Here is a 22,266-nt window from a genome sequence, read left to right on the forward strand (position 1 = left end):
AGTGAGAAAGTCTATATGGTATTCTAAAAGCACAATAGTCTGGGATTCAATCAACTCCATTCTAAGGAAGAACATAAAGTACCAGAAAATTCTGGTGCTTGATCAGGGCATCTGGGCTCATATCCCAAACATAAATCAAAACCCTGACTTTGCTCTTTTCTGCCTGTATGTCATTGGCCAATTTATTTTCTCTCTCTGGATCCTCATTTACAATAGATTCCAGGGAGTTCATGAACTTAAATGGAAAAAATGGTATTTTTATTTCAATACAACTGATTTCCTATATAATCTTATTATTTTATTTTAAACATTTAAAAACATTTCTTAGAAGAGGTTCATAGTCTTCTGCAGACTGCCAAATGAGTTCAGGACAACAAAAAAAGTAAAGAAATATTGACTTAGTTGATTCCCAGGTCCTCTTTAGTTTAAAAATTTGATGAATTAGAGCAGCTTTGGAGGATTTGAAACATGAATTCTAAAACAAAAATTATATTAAAGACCCTTAAAATTTTTATATATTTATTTGCTGAAATCTCTTTTAAAATAATGATAGTAAATATATATATATATATATATATATATATATATATATATATATATATATATATCAATTTAAGGTTAGCAAAGCGCTTAAAAAAATATTATCTGATATGATCCTCATAACAATCATGGTAAGGATAGGAACTATTATTACCCTAATTTTACAGATGAGGAAACTAAAGCAGACAGAGGTTGAGAGATTTGCTCAGGGTCACACAACTAATAAAGTATCTAAGGGGACGGTTAGGTTGCACAGTAGATAGAGCACTTGCCCAGGAACTAAGTTCAAATCCAGTACCAGACACATAACACTAACCTAGCTATGTGATCTTAGGCCAGTCACTTAAACCATTGCCTTGCAAAAAAAATCAAAGAATAAGATAAAATAAAATAAAGTATCTAAAACTGAATTTGAATTCAGATTTTCCTGATTCAAAGTACAGAATTCTATTTAGTGAACCACCTAAATTCCTAATTTTACCTGAATTAACATAACTTAAGAGTTTCTGTTGATAATTGACTTGTTCATTTCAGAAGAACAAAAAATCAAAGACAATTCTAAAAGACTTGTGATGGAAAATACCATCCATATACAGAGAAGGAATTGTGGAGTTTAAATGAAGAACAAAGCTTACTATCTTCAAATTTTAAAAATTGTCATATATTGTTATTTTTTCCTCTCTAATATTTTTTTCTTCCATTTGAATTTGATTCTTCTTTCACAACATGATCAATATGGATCTATTTTTAGAATGATTGTAAATGTAGAACCTATATTAGATTTTTTCTATTAGGGTGGGGGGAGAGAAGAAGAAAAATATTTAGGAAATGTTAGGCAAAATAAATAAAACATAAAGACAAGTTTCTGAGTTTTTAGCTCTCAGTACTATTTGCCAGCTTCATGATGCTTTGAATTGGAAGTGAATTAACTGTTTTCTTTTTTTGTCAACTTCATACACACACACACACACACACACACACACACACACCTTTCTGGCCACAACCACATCAAACTAGAGACTGAGCCATTATTTCAGTATTCCCCAGATCTATAATACCTCATAGTCACACAGCCAGGATCCATGAATGGGCACCTGTCATTCCAAACCATTCAAGAAAAATAATCTTTTCCAAAGACCATTAAAAAATATTTTATGAATGATTTACACCTAGAAGAGGTAGAAACAAGACTTAAAGGATTTTCTAATTTAATTTTTATATATTTCCATTATATTTTCAAGTGAAGCCTTTTTAGGGGAAAAAAAAATCACCTGTTCTCCTGGTATGGGTAGACTGGTGAACAGTAATGTTAGGAATTTCTATACTATGGAACAGTATACAGTGGAAAGGGCATGGGATTTGAAGTCAGATGATCTGAGTTCAAATCCCAACTTTGCTATTTAATCCTTAAAATACTTTTAACCTCTTTGGATCTCAGTTTCTTCATCTGAAAAAATGAAGTGGCTGAAACAGATGGTCTCTAAGACCTAAACAGCACTCCTAGTTGAAGAATTAGAATATCCAAACGGTACCCAATAAGCACCAAGGATCACTGAGAGCCCTCACATTGTGCAATCTTCCTGCTGTAGGTTCTTGAGGAAAAGTGAATTAAATTCACTTCAAGAACATTTAGAAACTCCTTTGTGCAGGTCCCTGAGGATACAAAGATTAAAACTTCACTTCATGGATGAGGGAAAATTTTCCAGTGGAGACAGCAGCTGGGCATCCCCTTGAAGAAAAGAACTCTAGGGGGCAGCTAGGTGGCACAGTGGATAAAGCACCGGCCCTGGAGTCAGGAGTACCTGGGTTCAAATCCGGTCTCAGACACTTAATAATTACCTAGCTGTGTGGCCTTGGGCAAGCCACTTAACCCCATTTGCCTTGCAAAAACCTAAAAAAAAAAAAGAACTCTGAAAGGTAGAAAGATGAAAAGGGAATATATTCTATCCATAGAGGACATATTGGGGCAGCTAGATGGCATAGTGGATAAAGCACCAGCCTTGGAGTCAGGAGTACCTGGGTTCAAATCCAGTCTCAGACACTTAATAATTACCTAGCTGTGTGGCCTTGGGCAAGCCACTTAACCCCATTTGCCTTGCAAAAACCTAAAAAAAAAAACTCTGAAAGGTAGAAAGATGAAAAGGGAATATATTCTATCCATAGAGGACATATTGGGACAGCTAGATGGCATAGTGGATAAAGCACCAGCCTTGGAGTCAGGAGTATCTGGGTTCAAATCCAGTCTCAGACACTTAATAATTACCTAACTGTGTGGCCTTGGGCAAGCCACTTAACCCCATTTGCCTTGCAAAAAAAATCTAAAAAAAAACCATAGAGGACATATTATATGAATTAACAGATCATAAATGTTATGATGATGATGCTAATCCCTTGTTCTCAAAAAAGACCGTGGCATCAAGGGAGGTGATATCATGACAAGCACTTGAATTGGATCCAAGCCTCACTTTCTCCTCCAGAGTCATCTGGGTCCAGTGGTCAGATATGAATAAGGACATCTAGAGATGCTCCTGGATGCAAGACAATCAAGATTAAGTGACTTGCCCAAGGTCACATAAGCTACTAAGTGGCAAGTGTCTGAGGCTGGATTCAAATTTCCATCCCCCTGATTCCAAGGCCACTGTGCCACTGAGCTACCCTATAACGTTATACTAATGCTATACCACACTGTTAGAGCACAAATTCAGCCATTTTAATGTTCCAGGCATCTGTCAGTCTCTCTGTGAGGTTCAACAGGTGATGCAAGCTATTGAAGTCTGCATTTTAATCAAATTCTTAATTTAACAGGGAAATAACCAAAGTAGCACAAGAAACTTAACTACAGAATAACAACCATATTTTTCCTTAGGGAGTTGAAAATTAAGGGACAATGATAGCTGTTATACATCTTCATCAGGATACTCTAAGAAACAACTTTCTTATTTGACAAGGCTTGTTTTTGTCAATGTACAACTAGGTGATTCAGTGGAGTCAGGAGGACCTGAGTTCAAATGGGCCTCAGACACTGGACACTGATTAGTTATGACCTTGGGCAAGTCACTTAACCTTCACTATCTCACATCCAGAATCATCTCCAGTTGTCCTGATCCAAATCTGGCCACTGGACTTAGATGGCTCTGAAAGAGTAGGTGAAGTTGGGGACTTAGCATGGTACCCCCACACTCAAATATAATTCATGTTCATGTCATGGCATCATCACCTTAATGTCATGGTCTTTTTGAAATCAAAGGACAGGGCAGCTAAGTGGCACAGTGAATAGAGCACCGGCCCTGGAGTCAGGAGGACCTGAGTTCAAATCTGACTTCAGAGACTTAATAATTGTCTAGCTGTATGACCTTGGGCAAGCCAGTTAACCCCATTGCCTTAAATAAATAAAATTTTAAAAAAATTAAATGAAAGGACAATCATCATCAAATCCCCCCAAAATAGAGATTATATATCCAAAGAAAAAACTTATGGCATCTGAATGCAGATCAAAGAATACTATTTTCACTTTTTAGGGAGATTTTATGTTATTTTCCCCCTTTTGTTCTTTTTTTTCTTTCACAACATGACTAATGTGGAAATATAGTTTGCATGATTGCACATGTATAAACTATATCAGATTGCTTGCCATCTTGGAAAGGGGGAAAAGAAAGAGGGGAAGAAAAATTGGAAATTCAAAATCTTTCCCAAACTGAATGTTGAAAATTGTCTTTATATATAATTAGAAAAAAATAAAATACTATCAAATAATAAAAAAATAAGACTAGGTTATATGAAAATAGGATTCTCTCTCTTAAACGATCCTTCAGAGGTTCTTACCTGGATTCATAAACAGATTTCAAGGGACAAATGATCTTGGATGGGGACAAAAATTACATCTTTTTCACTCACTCTTGTTTTCAGTTGTTAGTCTATGTATTTCATTTTTTATGTTAAAACTATTATTCTGGGAAGGGATCCATAGACTTTACCAGACTGCCAGAAAGATCAGGGATACAAAAAAAGGCTGCGATTCCTTGTTTCTCATTTTACAGTTGAAAAAAATGAGGAGGAATGATTTGATCAAAGTCAGATAGATGTTAAGTCACAGAGCTGGAATCCAAACCCAGCTCTTCTGACTAGAGTCTGAGCTCTTACTGCCATGCCCTCCATGTTGACTTTCTGCTATAGCCCATGGTCCTCTTATTTATGGGGTAACAGGCTCATGTTTGACATCTTCAAGTTTGAATCCTTAGATCACAAATTGAAGCCAGCTTCGTAGCTCCCTGAGGGACACTTTCCCATATCATAAACTTGTCCCATTTGTTAGCCAGGTCTTGCCCAGGAGAAGCTGGAAGCTACAGCTACTATCTTCTTTGCCCTGTAGGTTTTGATGCTTATGGTGAGGGAGCTGGAAACTAAACACCTCAGGCTTCTTTATAACTCTATTTTGGTCCTCTTTGGCATAGGACATGAATCAATCCTACAATTCGTATAGATCCATGCCTGGAAAAGAAACTGAGGAGTTTTCATAAAAATCCAAGTTATCCCCACACACATGATTTCAGATCTAGTTTTAAAGACGTCACGTCTCCCAGCATCTCTGGGGTATCTTCCTTAGGATACGAATAGGGACCTGGGGGAAGATCTAGTGACATTTTTTACAAGCTGATAAGGTTAGTTTCCCCTCTTGTCTTCAGTGAGGACTTATAACTGCCATAGATCACCACAGATAACTCCCAGTGATTATTCCCAGACACAGAAATGACTCTTATCTAGTGTCTGAGTTCAGTGGAAAGAAGCCAGAGAGAGTGAAGCAGGATATCAGCCTTTGGTTTTCCCTTGTCCAAAATCCAACCCAGTAATTCCCAAAGCATTATTGGATAACACTTTTTATTCATCTTCTAGGACTATCTTTTTGGAGGGAAGTTTCCCCAGAAGTGAAAAAAATCATAAGATTTCTGTAGCATCTTAAAATTTACAAAACCCTTGCTTCACCCAATCCCTATGAGGCAGGTAGTGCAAATATTATTATCTCCATTTTTATAAGTAAAAAAACAAAAACTTAGGAAAATGATGTGACCAAGGTCACCTAACTAGTAAGTACTAGCAACAGGGAGATATTATGCCACACTACCATTCATGGTAATCATATCAGTGCCATTCTGCCCATACTTTCCACCCCAACCTCATGAATACACATTCTTTTCTAGGGGCATATAGAGAGCATCAGGTCCAGGGTCAGGGAGATCTGAGTACACAATCATATTTAGACACTTATTAGCTATGTGATCCTGAGTAAGTCATATAATCTGCTTTAGTTTCCTCATCTGTAAAATGGGGATGATATAAACCTACCTCTCAAGATTTGGGGAGAATCAAAAGAGATAATAATTACAAAGTGCTCAGCACAGTATCTAGTACATAGAAACATGCTATATAAATGTTATTTATTATTTTATTGTATTATAGAGACCTAATGTTCTTATGATGCTATCTAGCTAATTTTCGCATTATACTCTATCTTGAAATGAACATTGCTCCACGATGTTAATCTCCTCACCTCCATCTGCTCTTATCCCACCTAGACTCTTCTGTCCTGGAAAAGCGGAATGGGTAATAGAAAGAATTATGGACTGAGATACAGAAGTTCCAGATTCCAGGCTGAAATCAATTTGTCTCTCTCTGGACCCTGACTTGGGTCCTCATCTTGGTAGCCTACTAGTGAGCATAGCTGCCTTCCAACAGGTTAATTAGCATTCAATTCTGGACCAAGGCAACATGAATATTTGAGAGGCAGAATAATGACATAGTGGATAGAGAAATGGACTTGGAATCTAGGAGACCTGGCTTCAAATTTTATCTCTGACATTTACTACTTTTGTAACTCAGGGAAAATTGCTTAAATTCTCTTTGTCTCAGCTTCCTAATTCTAAAATGATGATTTTTGAACCCAATAGTATCTAAAGTCCATCCCAAGTCCAAACCTCTTACCCTGCGATATATAATTAAGAAAGTACCTTTCAGTGCAACAACCAGGGACAATTTTGAGCTGTCTGCAATGGAGAATATCATCTGTATCCAGAAGGAGAATTATGGACTTTGAACAAAGATCAAAGACTATTACCATCAAATTAGGGGGGGAAAGCATTATATTATAATGTAATTTTACTATCTCATACTTTATATTTATTCCTTAAGGATATGATTTCTCTGTCATCACATTCAACTGAGATCAATGTAGAACATGGAACCAATGTAAACATTAACAGAATGCCTTCTGTGGGGGTGGGGGAGGGAAGCAAGAATGGGGGGAAATTGTAAAACTCAAAATACATCTTTCTTTACAAAAAAAGAAAGTAAGAATAAATTATATCTGAGGCTCATCAACCAATGTTTAGGATGACAGAAAAAGAATATGGTGGCAGAGTGGTATGTGTTGAAAGAATGGATGAATCAAATCTGGATTTTAAGTCCAATTCTATCAATAACAATGGAAATTTGGGCAAAATATTTAATATCTCAAGTCCTCAGTTTCCTAATAAATAAAATGGATGGTTGAATTAGATGCTCCCTAAGTTCCACTCTGGTATTAAATCTCAGGGTTTAATCTTCACAAGAGATTTTTTATTGGAAATCATAAAGAAGCTGAGAAAAATGGCTGGAAATGATGTCAGAAGCCATCTACTCAAATCCCCACCCCATTTTACAGATGAGGAAAAAAGTCTAGAGAAGGCAAACAATTTTCCCAATTTGTACCCCAATTTTCTTCCTCCAAACTCATACTTCCACTGCTAAAATTCTACCACATAGGTTCATATCATATACAAACATTCAGAGTAGGTGAACTTCCAGAATGAACAATGGGAGGAGTAGGAAAGGGGGAAGATAAAAATCTCTTGCACCAAATCATTCCAATTCCACTTTTTAAAAAAAAATTCCTTCTAATTCTGGTCTCTGTAGTCATTTCTTTTTCATTTGTTTGGTATTTCAGTTAATGAAATAAGTTTCAGTGAAATAACTTCTAGGTTAGGGCAAACTGCAAACACCAAAGACACAGGCACTAAGTTCTGACATATGTTCCCTGTCTGTCAAGTTCATTTTGGCCACACCTGGGCAAATAATATAAGTCTGGCACTGACACAACCCAGCTGATCTCACAGGGGCCTCTTTGCGAATGAATAATGCTCAGGACAGAAATGTTGAACAGCCTTCCTCCTTGAGAACCTTTCCTGCCCACAAACCTTCACACTAGGTTTCTCTTGCCCCATCTATCTCAGTAAAATCTGGAAATCCTAAATCCCAGGAATCTTTTCTCCACTCAAAATGAAGTCTTCCCTTCCTCAAATCCATCACTCAACACATCCACAATACTAAGTGAATAACAGCTTTGGTCTAGAAATGAGATGTCAACTCTCCATTACAAATTTTCCTTTGAAGCAACAATTTCAAACTCAGACTCAATGGTTTCTATGCCAACTGAACTTTAAAGCCAATATGCCCACTTCATGCACTTGGAAGAAAATGTTCCAATATTAAACTCACAAGGGAATAAGGAAAAAAGAAAACTTATTGCCACTCTGTCCAGCCCAAGCAGATGAAGTTTGTCTTCAATCTCTTCAATTTCTTGTTTCTCCCTTCTGCCTCCTTTCAGAGAGACCCTATCTCTCATCCAAGCAAAGATGCCTAGCTGTCTTTAAGGCCTCCTTCTTTCCCCACAAAAAGTAATTTGGCTAATATGCTAGAGAAGAGCCGTGCTATCTTGGAAAAAGACCATGCAATGCCATGGCTAAAATGTTGAATATGGATTTGGAAAACCTGTGATCATCCTCTCAGCAGTTCAGACAGCAAGGACAATTATATTAGATCAGCTATAGACTATGTTATACCCATTCAGAGGGAGAAAAACAATACAAAACAAAGCACACAGAAAAAGCAACCCTTCAGAATCTGATGAACACTTTATAAAAATTGTTCCTAATGTATCTCTTTCCTTTAATCCAAATTCCTCACACTGAAAATAACTAATCTATAAACACATTTATCAAAATATAAATGTACAATGCTAACCCGGGACTGTTTACCCCTGAGGGGAGGGTGGAAGAAAATTTTGTAACTTAAAAATATATGTGTGCATATGGATAAAAATGAATAAAAATAAATGGAAAAATGGAAAAAAGAAAGAAAACCTGGGTTCAAATCATTCCTCTGATACTCTGGTAACTTATTTAAATCATATGAAGCTTCAGTTTTCTTAGTTGTAAAAGAATGGAATTGGATCAGATGACCAGTAAACCTTCTAGTTTTAAATTCTATTAAATTCTGTAGATCTATTCTATGATCTATAATCTTATCATTTGGGAATCTGAAGGTCTGGATTCTGTCTCTAACTTTCTGTGTGTCCTTGGGTATTTCTGTGTTTCTGAGTCTCACTCAATTTCTTCCTCTGAGAACTGAGGAGGTTGGAACAAAAATAACAGAGCCAAAAAGATAAAATTTACCTTGACTCCCTACCCAGGTAGTTAAAAACAGCACTGCATTCAGATTACTATAAGGGCCTGGAGATAATGTCCACCTTTCCTCCAACTATTATAAGATTATACACACAATAAAGGAGAATAAAAAGGATAAGGGAAACTAGGAAGACGTGGATACTATCATATTAAAATAATAGCTCATTGTGAAGTTAGCAATCAGGAAATAATGGTGGTTATAGACATATAATCAAGACTATAACATGGGGGGGGGTTAGACAAAATTATTCCTAAACTGATAAGACTTTGAAGAAATGCAGCTGTAGACACGGGTTAGTAGTTATAGGAAGCATTTCTTTAGCACTTTAAGTTTTACTAGCACCTAAGTATTAATTCATTTTATTTTCAGAACAATCCTGAAAAATAGATGTCAGTATTATCCCCATTTTTACAGGAAAATGAGGCAATCAAAGATTAAGCAGCTTGCCTGGAGTCACAAAGATAACTGTGAGGCAAAATTTGAACTCAGGGTTTCCTGGTCTCCAGTTCTGACATTTTAGATGATTGATTGCTGTCTTTGTACTCAAAGAGGACCAAAATGACATCACAATGTCAGGATCAATGCACCTGGGGTCCAGCTGTGGTTGATCAGACCAATACAAGCTCAAAAGGCTCTACCTCAGGCCAGGCACAAATAGTCCACATGAACATTTGGAGTGGAGATGTCTCCAAGTTTGCTCATCTCACATTTCTTTTGTGCTACTGCCCATTCTGCTTTGCTCATGGAGCACAGCACCTTCTTTGGTGAGACACACCAAGTTGGACAGTACTGTGTCAGTGTCTCACAACCAATTTAGTTCTTCAGAGAACTATGGGTCTTTTAACTTTGGGCCTTTTAAGTTCACACCTTTTCTTGTACCTTTTCTTTCTAACTTTACTTCTTTCTTTCATTCTCCAATTTGAATTCACGTCTCCCCACATACAGAGGAACATCTCTTAGTCAATTAGCAGTCACATTTGCCTGCACATATGCAGAATCATAGAGTTGTCTATTGAGGAGCTGTCCTTGAGATGTTTTGAGAGTGCTTCTTCTGATTTCCATATGAGTCCTTGCCTTGTGTGAATTTTCCATAAAATAGCCTTTTAGGCAAATATATGTTTGGTATTTGGCAGTACATTGAAGTTCTCTTTTCTGTTATGTTTGAAAGCTTGACAGTTTAGCTTGAGAAAGGATCTCAGTCTTGGGTACCTTATCCTGCCAGGCAATCTTCAGAATCTAACATTCTATATACACTGATCAACCTAGTAATATTTCATGGCTTCCTGGATTATCAAGGCACATGCAGGATGCTGTTCTGACATTGGTAATTGGTACAGTAAGTGCGGCTCTCAAACTGGCTTTGTGGTAGGGTATAGAGCAGTTATTGAATAGGTGCAGAGAAAGGGAGGAAAAGAGGGCAAGAGGAGGACTAGAGTCACATGATTTTGATAAAAGCTAACAAGAGATAAATCAGACTTGATATTTGTGTGGGTAATTCAGGGTATATCCTCTGGGGAGTGTGAGGATGAGTTTGGGTCCAGATCCGCAACAGCATCGTGTAGGCCATTTGTCCAGGTACAAATCTCAAGAGAGTTTGGTTTGCCCTTTGAGTACTAATTTGTACCAACCACAGTAGAATTTAGAAGCTACACAATTCATGAAGGCAGGTTCCCAGACCAACTTATCTGGTTGTCAAGATTAAGGATCATTTGATTCTTAGTGCCAATCAGTAGTGCCCACAGTGATAACAAGTCTTAAGTAAAGTGAAATTGCTATCTGGCACATTAATGAGTCCCACAAAGGAAAAAATAAATCCAATGGGGCAAGACTCAAAGCCAGATAATTAAAATGCATATGATTGGATTGGTTTTCATAGAGACCCTGGAACAGTACTGTCCAACTTGGTGGGTCTCATTAAAGAAGGTGCTATGTACCACGAGCAAAGTAGAATGGGCAGGGGCACAAAAGAAATGTGAGATGTGCAAACTTGGAGACTCCACTCCAAAGTTCACTCCAAAAGTTCATGTGGACTTACCTTTCCTTGTACCTTAAACCATTTAAGGATGAACTAATGTAACACCCTAGCTTGGACAGGAAATATTGGGCATCTCCTCAATAGACAACTCTATGATTCTGCATATGTGCAAGGAAATGTGACTGCTAACTGACTAAGAGATGTTCCTTTGTATGTGAGGAGACATGAATTTAAATTCAAAGAAATAAAGTTATAAAGAAAAGGTACAAGGAAAAGTGTGAACTTAAAAGGCCCAAATTTTCCTAGAATAGTGAATAAGTAGGGAAAGCCAATTCCTTCAACATTATCTCTTGACTCCCAGGGCCCATAACATCAGCCTAAGAGAGACTTCTCTGGTAAGATAACCCCCTTTCTGAAGTGAGAATTTATCTTACTCCAAAATCAAAGATCCCATTTATTCTTGTGTTTTCTATCTCCTACCCTAAATTGTATAAATTGCCCCATTTTCTATTTATTATTTACTTGGATATAAATTTTTGCACATATCTGTTATTGTGTTCTGTGTAATGAATGTTTGATGGAAGGGAACTAAACTGGCAAAAAGTAATCTATTACCTCCCCAAAATGGAGAGGGATTACTATCTACCCAAAATAACTAGGGCATTGGATTTTATTCTGAATACTCTAAAAGAGTGGTAAAATAGATCCATACATACATACATACATATACACACAAACATGCACACTTAGACTGTATATCTGAAGTGTAATAAACATCCTTCTGGTGTACTATTCCCTCTTGGGGGACGTAGAAGAAAGGACAGTTTGAAGGAGTGAGTACCAGTCCCATTCCTATCTTGCCCAGTAGTTGAAATGAGTAGATCAGATCTCAGATCTTATCTATATAAATATATCCCTGCAATTCAGGTTTCCCTTAATCTTTGTGGCAGCTAATCTCTTTTATACAAAAATGTTTGTGACTTATAATATGTTGCCTCTACCATGGAAATTACCATTTCAAAGAGAAATAAGCATAGAGACCAACAGGACACTTAGAGTATCCATAACTGAAATGTCAGACCATGTGATAGCCAATTAGAAAAAAGAATATTATAGGGAGCTTTCCAAAGTACCTTAAATTATGACTAACTTTACTTATGTCTAAATGATTTTCACTGGACTAGTTCTATGTTCTAGAACAATGGAGTCAAACTCAAATAGAATTCCTGTGGGCTGCTTATTGACTTGGAAAACCACAAATTAACATTATCTGTGGGTATTATATTTTCATTTATTTTATTAAACATTTCTCAATTGCATTTTAATCTGTTTCTGCTGTACACTGGAAATCCAACATGATCCAGTCTCAAATTTATATAAAACCAAGCATACTAAACAAATCACTTAACATCTCAGTATTCTTCTAAGACTTAACTTCAGAGAACGGACTGACCTGCACTGGGAAAGGGAGTTTCCTTATCTGGAAAATATCCCTGTCCAATGAAATTACAAATCCTGTCCCTATTCCTTTCCTATCTCTTTGCTAAGAATTTCAGAAAGCACAGAGAAAATGTAGACCTTAAAAATTCTTTCCTAGGATAATCAGCCCTTTCCAGACTCTGCTTTTTTCAATTTAAGTGGTATATGTCTTCTTTCACACCTATATTCTGGGGGGGGGGGGGAGATAGATTGATTTCATCTTGCTTTCAATATTTTGAACAGATTCAGTCAATGGCTATCCTCCCATCAGGGCAGCCAAGTGGCACAGTGAATAGAAGACCAGACCTGGAGTCAGGTAGACTCATCTTCAAAATCTGGCCTCAGACACTTAGTAACTGTATGACCCTGGGCAAATGACTTTTTCCAATTTGTCTCAGTTTTCTCATTATGAGATGGGTTCGAGAAGGAAATGGCAAAGCATTCCACTATCTTTACCAAGAAAACCCCAAACGGGGTTGTGAAGTGTTGGACATGACTGAAAGACTTAACAACAACAAAACTATTGTAGACCCCATTGGAAAAGGTCTACTTTCTACTGTCTACATAGCAGAATTCTATATAATTGTTGGTGGAACATAGTCAGTAAGCATTTATTAAGTGCCTACTATGTACCAGATTGGAGATATAAAAAGAGACAAAGAAAAAAGTCACTTCCCTCAAGAAACTCACAATCATTTCTGACCATTTCAAGGAGGTCATTCTCTGGCCAGTATTCAATTGACTATGTAGCATAGAATAACATTATGGTTTCCCCAAGTTTGATATATTCACCATAGCCTCTCCTAGTGGAAAGATTAGTTCCCTCTGGACAGCTGACCAATTCCTGATGGGACACAACCGATAGGAGCTGTGCAGTTTTATGATGAGGTAGGCAAAGGGAGGTAGATCCTTTTTCAAATTCCAGAAAAAGTAAACTCCCAGGGACTTATGAATATAATGGTCAAGTATAAGTCTGATAAGGAAAAACATAGCGGCTGGCAGAATTCCTTTGATATGCAACATTTCAGTCTTCCCTCAGTCACTCTAGCTCTATCTTTCTTGATGCATCATTCCTCCTCTCTCTGGGGGAAAGAATTCAATAGAACCATCCAGAATCAGGTTATTACTCATTTCCCCTCTTCAAAATGCTTGCTGATCCACTTCTTGCTTTAGCTGATCAAAGCAATAGTGGGAAGGTCAGGTAAGGAGTCATTCTTTCCTTTTAGAGTTCTTGGCTTCATGACTGGTTTTGAATTAAAGATGTATGTCCTGGTAACATTGCTTTCCTGGCCTACTTTCACGGATAAACAATGATTCAAGTCAATAAAACATACGCCTTGTTTATTGGGCCATTTATGGTTGGGAGGTACAAAGTTAAACTTGCTTTTACATACTACTCCCTTTCTCTATTGCATGTCTGTGACCTCTTTTACACAACCAAAGATTTGCTTCTATTTAATAAACAGATTGTGTAATTCTTGTCTCATTTTGTTTTGTTTTTGAAACTTTCTTAGTACAATTTTGGATTATTTTTTAATATTGTAAAAGTAAAAACTAAGTAGAGGGTATTAATTACTCCCAGATAGGGGAACAGAAGAGGGATGGGTTGGGACTTGTGATTTCACAGATATGGGGAACTCTCAGGAAGAGAAAGTCCATTGTCTTCTGTCAATGTAGGTTGCCATCTTCTTTCTAACTTAAGATCTAAACAGTTGCCTAGAGTTCTGAGATGAATGAATAAATAAATGAATAACTGAATAAAAAATCATTTACTTTGTTCCTACTATGAGACAAGCTCAGGTTTGAAGATACAAATAGAAAAAGTCTCTCAAGGAACTCACACTCTTTATATTATATACATATATATATGTATATATGTATACATATATATATATAAAGATTTTATTTATTTTGAGTTTTACAAGTTTTCTCCTGATTTTACTTCCCTTCCCATCCCCCACAGAAGGCAATTTGTTAGTCTTTACATTGTTTCCATGGTATGCATTGATCCAAATTGAGTGTGATGAGAGAGAAATCATATCCTTAAGGAAGAAATATAAAGTATGAGAGATAGCAAGATCAGACAATAAGATAGCAGGGTTTTTTTCCTAAATTAAAGGTAATAGTCGAACTCACACTCTTAACTGGAGGAGATAATATGTAAAAGAAAATTTAACTGCAGGTTGTATGAAGTCCAGAATGTTCTAAGGGAGATGGTATAAATGGTAAAATCCAATTTAAGTTACATCAGTAGGTTAAACGACAATGGCAGGAGTCTGGAGCATACCGAGGCAAAGAAGATACCCGATAGTTCTCCATCTTGCTAGAAAGAAGAGTTGGCTCATAGCTCATGGAAGTCATGTGAACAATCAAGCATCCAAAATGATTCTGGTTAGCCCTAACTGTGGCAGATGGCAAAGACAAGAGACTATGGCACTTCCCATAACGGGAGGTCATTATATTTATATCATGCCAGTCACTGATAGGTTCTGGGATGTCACAGACTGAAAGAGATGAAAGACAACTTATCCCCTTTGCATTTCTTTATTAGCCCCACCTCTGGCTTTGGACCATTCTAGAACCCATCAAGGAGACCAGATGTCAGGAAGAAGTCACATGTTAAAAGATTTGCCTAAAGGAATATAGCCAGTATATCTCAGAAATTAGACTTGAACCCAGATCTTCCTAGTCCTGAGGCTGGTTCTCTACTATGTCACAGTATCAGATTATTTCATAATAAATATACTTAACATTTATATAATGTTTTTACCTTTGTAAATGATTTCACATTTATTTCAACTTTGCAATATGGTAAAATAGATGGAGAAATATTTCATCCCTATTTTAGGGATGAGGAACCAGAGCAAAGAAAATGTAAATGAATTACTCAAAAGCCTACTCCTACCCTTTCCATCAGAGCATGCAATAGGACATGAATTTATTTATAATATTCTATTCAAACCATCATAAATAAAACCATTTAGCCAAAGAGGACATTCCCTGAATAGACAATAAAGCTTTACATGGGACCATTTGCCAACAGAGAGCATGGCTGCACCTCAACACATACCTGATAGTATATGCCACACTACATGTCCACAATCTCCTCACCTCTGCAAAAGAGGAAAGGGAGGCACATGTTGATAACCTTATTCCTGGATCCTAAGCTTGTTCATTACAATTACAAAATAATTCCTTTTTTTTTATTAGCCAAGCCTCATCTTTCCTTTAACTCTTTGAAACTAAGAAGTGTAACTAGTTTAATAACGATGAATTTTATTTTCTGATCCAAACTGGTAGATTTTAAGCAAGAGTCACCCTAGAAGGATATTGGTACCTGACCTTGAGACTGAGATTGAACTCCTCCTCCCTAGCTGGGAAACAACTACAGCAACCTGAATTTCTTCTCTTCATGGAGCCATCTTCAGTCATCCTGCACTCCAATAACTCTGGAAGAGAGAGTGAGGCTGATGACTTTGAACATCCCTGCCTCACTTAAATCCAATGCACCTGGAAATTAAGACATCATCCTCTTGATGTCATGGATCCTCTTTGAGAATGAAGGATGAACAACAATTTTGAAACCAAAAGAATAGATTAGAAAGTAAATGTCTTTATAAAAGAGGCATCAATAAGACAGAGTATGTTGTAATGAAAAGACCGTGGAATTTGGAATCAAGAGAACTGTGCTTGAAACATGGACCTACTACTTTCTCATTGCACAGTCTTGGGCAAGTTATAAGACAACCCTCTGTGCCTCAGTTTCCTTCTTTGTAAAGTTAAGAGGTTAGATGGATAATTCAGGACAGGAAGTCTTAAGTCTGTGTGTGTCCTGGACTCTTCCAGGAGTCTGGTGAAATCTCTGTCTCCTTCTCACTCTACATTTATAAACAAAATATATAGGATTACAAAGGAAAGTAAATACATTGACTCTTACCCAAAATTTTAAAAATCATACAAATTCTCAGGGTTAGAATCATTCTGACTTTGAATCCTCTGAACTCACTTTACAGCATTTGTCTCAGAATAAATGTTGCTAGCTAAGTTGCTCTGTGATTTTGTAGTCATGAGTGGGCAAGTGATTCAATCTTAGTCTAACCCAGACTTTCTTTACCTTTTGAAGTAATGGTCAAGTTAGTATTCAAGATATAATGTAATCGTAATATGGAAATCCTAAAATGCCAAATAAAGTGGACAGTGCTGTGATTCTCTGTCATTTCTCCTATCCCTTACTTCCATGCTTACATATATAAGACTAATAATGATTGCTAGCATTCCTTTAACACTTTAAAACACTTTACAAAATATGAACTCATTTTAATCTTCACAACAACCCTGGGAGACAGGCACTATCATTATTCCTGTTTTACAAATGAGGAAAGGAATGTATATCGTGGTTGTTTAGTCATTTTTTCAGTCTATGTTTAACTCTTTGTAACCCATTTGGAGTTTTCCTGGCAAAGATACTAGGGAGATTTGCTATTTCCTCCTCCAGTCCATTTCAGAGATGAGGAAGCTGAGACAAATGGGGTTAAATGACTTGCTCAAGGTCACATAGCTAGTAAGTGTCCAAAGTCAGATCCTAGAAGAGAAGTCTTCTTGACTTTAGATCTTATGCTCAAGCCATAAGATACCTAGCAGTCTTTAAATACTATGAAGTAAATAAGACTTAATTTTTCTCCTCAACCAAGAATCTGCAAGTATAAATTAGCATTTTCCTTTGAAATCTTTTCCTTGGAGGGCATACATTTATTCCAACACTGCTGCTGTGTAATTCCTCTTATCTACAGAACTATTCACCATCCTTCCAAGAAAACAAGCCTCCTGCTCACATTCCCTTTCTCCCTCTGCTGTTCCTGCTGCTTCTGTAGCTGCACTGTTAGCCTAGTGTTATAGGACTATTTTTGAGTTAACTTATTGTGGTCTGTCTTTGAAGAGATCTATAAGAAATAGTCTTTATTTGAAGCCTAGGTTAGGAAGCCTATACTAGACAGCAGGAAATTACCAAATTGTGGTGAGGGAGGAGGTGGGGAAATGCTTTCTCTTCATAAGCTTTTCTCACATGCCATCTCTCCTGATTCCTTGCTCTCAGATAATAATGCCTCCTCTCAAAAATTACCTTGTATTTATTTTGTATAGATTTGATGTATTTTATGTGTGTTCATTCTGCCTCCCTCCTCCAGAATGCAAGCTCCTTGAGGGCAGGAACTGTTTTGCTTTCATCTTTGTATACCCAGAGATGTAGTATCTGATTAATAAATGTTATTGGTGGATTGCTGTCCCTGCAAATGAAAATCTTGTTGAACTGGGCAATAGTGAAACCAACTTCTCTCTTCTGGTTTCACTTTCTAATTCACTTGCTGCCTGAATCTAAAAGGAGTAAGGGAGATCTGACCTTTCACTTAAAAATAAAAGTTAGGCAAGAGGTCTAAATAAACCAAAAGCCAAACTGATCAGTGTTCTGATGTTTGAAGTGAAGATAGCTTACCAAGTGAAGGCATGCAGGTTTGATTCTCATCTTAAAATGATCTAATAAAACTTTCATAATAATTTTTAAAAAATATTTTGCAGAGTTGGATTAGCACTGACTACAAAGTCCTATATTTTGTTTATCACCGTGAATAATTTTTGCCACCAACTTAGCCCTAGACTACAACAAAGGGTGATATGGTTACAATACTGGGAAATCAAATTTGTTTAAAGAGAAATTCAAAGATAAAACCCTATTAGGAACAGTAAGTTAAAGTAGGAATATGGCAGGTACATAGATTAATTCAAGGAAGAGAGTTAAAGGCTTCTATCTTATTCAAACCATATTAAGCAGCCTGGATGGGATCAAGAGCAGAAAAAGATAAACTCTATTGAGTACCTGTTACAGTCACAGATGAGATGAGTTTAAAATTGCAACACTGGCTAGAGAAGGCTTTGTGACATCCTCTAGGAAAGAGAGAGGTTAGGGATATTGGGAGCAAGAGAAAACTAAAGAGGACTGTAGTCTGAGAGATAAACTAATTTGCCAGAAGTAGTACTAGCAGTCAATCAGGGCACAAGCATATGTGACACAATGGCATAAAAACATACAAAAAAGAGTGAAGGGAGGGGCGGCTAGGTGGCACAGTGGATAAAGCACCAGCCCTGGAGTCAGGAGTACCTGGGTTCAAATACGGTCTCAGACACTTAATAATTGCCTAGCTTTGTGGCCTTGGGCAAGCCACTTAACCCCATTGCATTGCAAAAACCTAAAAAAAAAGAATGAAGGGGTGATGAAATGCTTACCCCAAAATACACAGATATTCATTCAGTGGAAGGGAGATGGAAAGAAGAGGAGAAAGAAGGAAGAAAGAGAAAGAGAAGAAATAAAGAAAAAAAGGAAGAGAAGGAAGAGAAAAAAGAAACAAGAGAAATTAAAGAGAAGAAAAAGAAGGAAGGGAATGAGTAAAAGAAAAGGAACAACAAAAGAAAAGGGGAATGGGTAGAAGAAAATGCAAAAAGTAAAAAAAAAGGAAGAACAAAACATCCAAAAAACTATTAACTAAAGTAAGTGTGTTAAAATAAAGGCCAGGTTTAAAAAAGGTGATTGAATAATCCTAAAATTGTGAAGCAAAAAAAGAACCTTAGAATGCATCTAATCTGGTCCCAGACATCAGGAGAAAAGAACTTTCCTAGTGTTGAAAAGTCTTTTCAAGACACTTAGAAATGAGAAGGCTTTCCAAGATTAAAGTCCTAGAGATGCCCAAGTGGCATCAGTGTCTTAATCACCCACCAGGGTCCAAACTCATGAAGCAGAGTCTAAGAATGAACACCCTGTTTACTTCCTTTGGGATTCTGAGAAGTCGGCCCTCAGTCATTTCAAAGGCAGAGAGAAGCACTTCAATATGGACTTTTAGAATTCAACATATAATAATCCTGATGAATTCAAGACCATGGGGTGTGATGACGGCCAAAAGATTAGAACCCTTAGCGTGCTCATATTGCCAGTGAATAAACAGCGTATGAGGAGAGCGACACGTGGCGCAGACTCAAATGACCAGGAGCTATTAATGCTCAGACTTTACTGCTTAAGCTAAACATCACGTCTGGAAGAAATCTCATTTCAATCTGGCATTGCAGTGGGTCTATGCGGAGGTGAGGGGTGGAGGGGGCCATGGTGCTATAGGGAAGGGAGCGGTGCCTTCTGCTGTAGCAGCTGAAAGAACTGGCCACCGATGGAGCGAGGCCGACCAGTAGCCTACTAAAGGTCAGAAAGTGGTGCATTCTTAAAGCAATGACTCCAAGAGAAAGGAATCCTGCCAATTATTTTCACAACCCCAAAGCCACCTACACCCACTCCCCTGCTACAGCTTGGGATGCTGGAAGGCATGAGAAATTGCCAACACATGTGAAAAACTCACCATTTCTAAACATCATACTAAGTTACTGCATGGGAATACCGTGACACAAAGGTCCGTGTGGGGAGAAACTCAGGTTTGAAAACCAAGCCTCCTTGGTCACAACAGCAAGCATTCTGTTCTGCCAGTGACCCATCCATTCCTCCTCCTTAAACTCCTTTATGATTGACTCCCACTCTAAGCCAGGGGGGCATCTATCTTCCTGCTAAGGGAGATTAAACCAAAAAAAAAAAAATCGATACGAACATGTCCAACATCCAAAATGGAATTTTTTGGATCTCTAATACCAGGGAGCATCCATTCCTTTCCTCAAACTCCTTTATGATTGACTCCCACTATAAGCTAGGGGGACATTCATTCTCCTGCTAAACAAGATTAACCCCCCCAAATCCATACAAATATGTCCACCTTTCAAAATGGAATTTTTTTGGATCTCTAATACCAGGGAGCATCCATTCCTTTCCTCAACTCCTTTGTGATTGACTCCCACTTTAAGCTAGAGGGGCATCCATCCTCCTGCTAAGGGAGATTAAACTAAAAAAAAAAAAATCCGTACAAATAAGTCCACCCTCCTAAATGGAAGTTTGGGGACCTATACTACCAGGGAGATGTCTTTCACTTAGAATTTCAAGGATGGAAATTTATGTTGGAAATCTGTCACATGAGTCTATCTCCTGACTTGGTAATGGAAAACAGACACTTCAAATAAATAACAGGATGAAACCTTTGTTGAAACACGCTAAGCCAATCACTTCAAGTCCTCGAAACATAATAAATGCTGTGCCGTCAACAACGCACAAAGGGGCACGTTCCAGGGAGGACCCTTGATCCCATATATATCCTGCCTCCCTCCCAAATTCATGTAGATGTGGAGATCACAAGCCTCCCTCAGTTATTTGAGCTGAGAAATCCTTCCTGAGCAAAAGGCGCAACAAGTAAGAGATTGACTGATGGCCTCTTCCATCTTTTCATTTCCTAACATAGAGGCCATCCGAAAACCTCTCACCACAAAGGGAAGAAGAAGGTCATTAACTCAGAGAACCGCTCATTTCCAGAAGCCCCTCCTGGTTACAGATGAAACAGCACCGACAGATTTGCATCCCTCCAAATGAGTTCTGAGTTCTTTGCCTTCAGTTCAGTTTCCTGCATTTTCAACAAACAAAATAAAAATCGGCTTGCCTCAAGACTGCTCCCAACTCCTAGTCATCAGCTGACTGGGTTCGCTGCCTTAGCTGCTTTCCTGCCACAGACTGCCTTTTCCCCTCAAATCCAAATTTTGCAAAAAGCACTTCATTTCTGCCGTCCTTAGGCAGCCAGGTCAAAGAATGACAATCATTTGCAAGCATTTTCTTTAGACAGTAAGGTTTGCACACTTACCCTCTAGGAAGTGATGGCAATAATGATATATGTCTTGGACTATGTAAAATGTGGCTGGACAATTATTTATGTGTTTTTCCTGACTTCCTTTGGACACAGAAAAGTTGATTGCAGTGTTGTATGATTACGTCTGCATCTCTTTCTGAATCGTTTCTTCTCAGCTGGAAAGTCTCAAGTTCCAGGCTGGGGTTCCCCTCTCCGCCTCTTTCACACACACTTAACCCTCCTTTTGCCTGGTTTAAAAAAAAAAACACAAGGAATCTGTCTCTCTCCCTTTCGAGGATTTGGCAGGACAGTTCTTCAGGGGAAAAGAAGAGTCCTAGATCTCCTGTTTAGCTTCTCTTTTCTCTTTTCTTTCACTAGGTTTGTACTTGTGGCTAAGAAGTTTGTATTTCTTTCTACTAATGTCTTTCCTGCTTCCTCTCCCTCTCACCCCTGCCCTTTTTTTCAGAAACGCCATTCATCTTCTAACACCCCCCCCCCCCCAATGAAGCACCTGCTAGATAGAGAAGCAATCTTAATTGGACTGGAGGCTTTGAGGATAATCAAGACCACTCTCTCCTACAGCTCCCCTTGCAGGAAATACTCTCAGCATTTAACCTGTTAGTTACCAACCACCAACAGCTGGTGATCACAGATACTCTCCATACGAATTCAAAATTGCCCATTTTCTCAAATCACCTAGGTACCTTAAAAGAAGTCATTCCTTTCCTTGCATATATGCCAAATTCACCCACAAGTCTGTCATGCTTGTAAAGATGGGGTCCCTTGTTTGGGGGATCCTTATCACACTATGGAAAGGAGAAAATCACAGAAGTCCAGATTTAAGGATTCCCATGTAGAACTCATTTATTTCAATACACTTATTTGGTAGAGAAAGAAACCTAGGGTCCGAGTGGTTAACTGATTGGCCCCAGGTGAAAAGTTTAATCTTGGAGAGCAGAATCTAGGATTCAGATTTCAGCAGTGGGAATTTTGCTTCAGCAACTCATTTGTAACTTGGAATTCTAA

At 37.8% G+C, this 22,266-nt stretch overlaps 1 long non-coding RNA gene across 1 annotated transcript in view; it reads right to left on the reverse strand.

Annotated features, from left to right (window-relative positions):
- LOC141498324 (uncharacterized) overlaps positions 1-21,418 on the reverse strand; it is a 343,106-nt gene extending 321,688 nt beyond the window's left edge. Inside the window, exon 1 of the long non-coding RNA XR_012471613.1 lies at positions 21,256-21,418. This is a non-coding gene — a long non-coding RNA (uncharacterized LOC141498324). The remainder of the gene's footprint in view (positions 1-21,255) is intronic.
- Positions 21,419-22,266: the final 848 nt, after the last annotated feature.

The sequence above is a fragment of the Macrotis lagotis genome, chromosome 1 (assembly GCF_037893015.1).
Source record: "Macrotis lagotis isolate mMagLag1 chromosome 1, bilby.v1.9.chrom.fasta, whole genome shotgun sequence".
Taxonomy (NCBI): domain Eukaryota; kingdom Metazoa; phylum Chordata; class Mammalia; order Peramelemorphia; family Peramelidae; genus Macrotis; species Macrotis lagotis.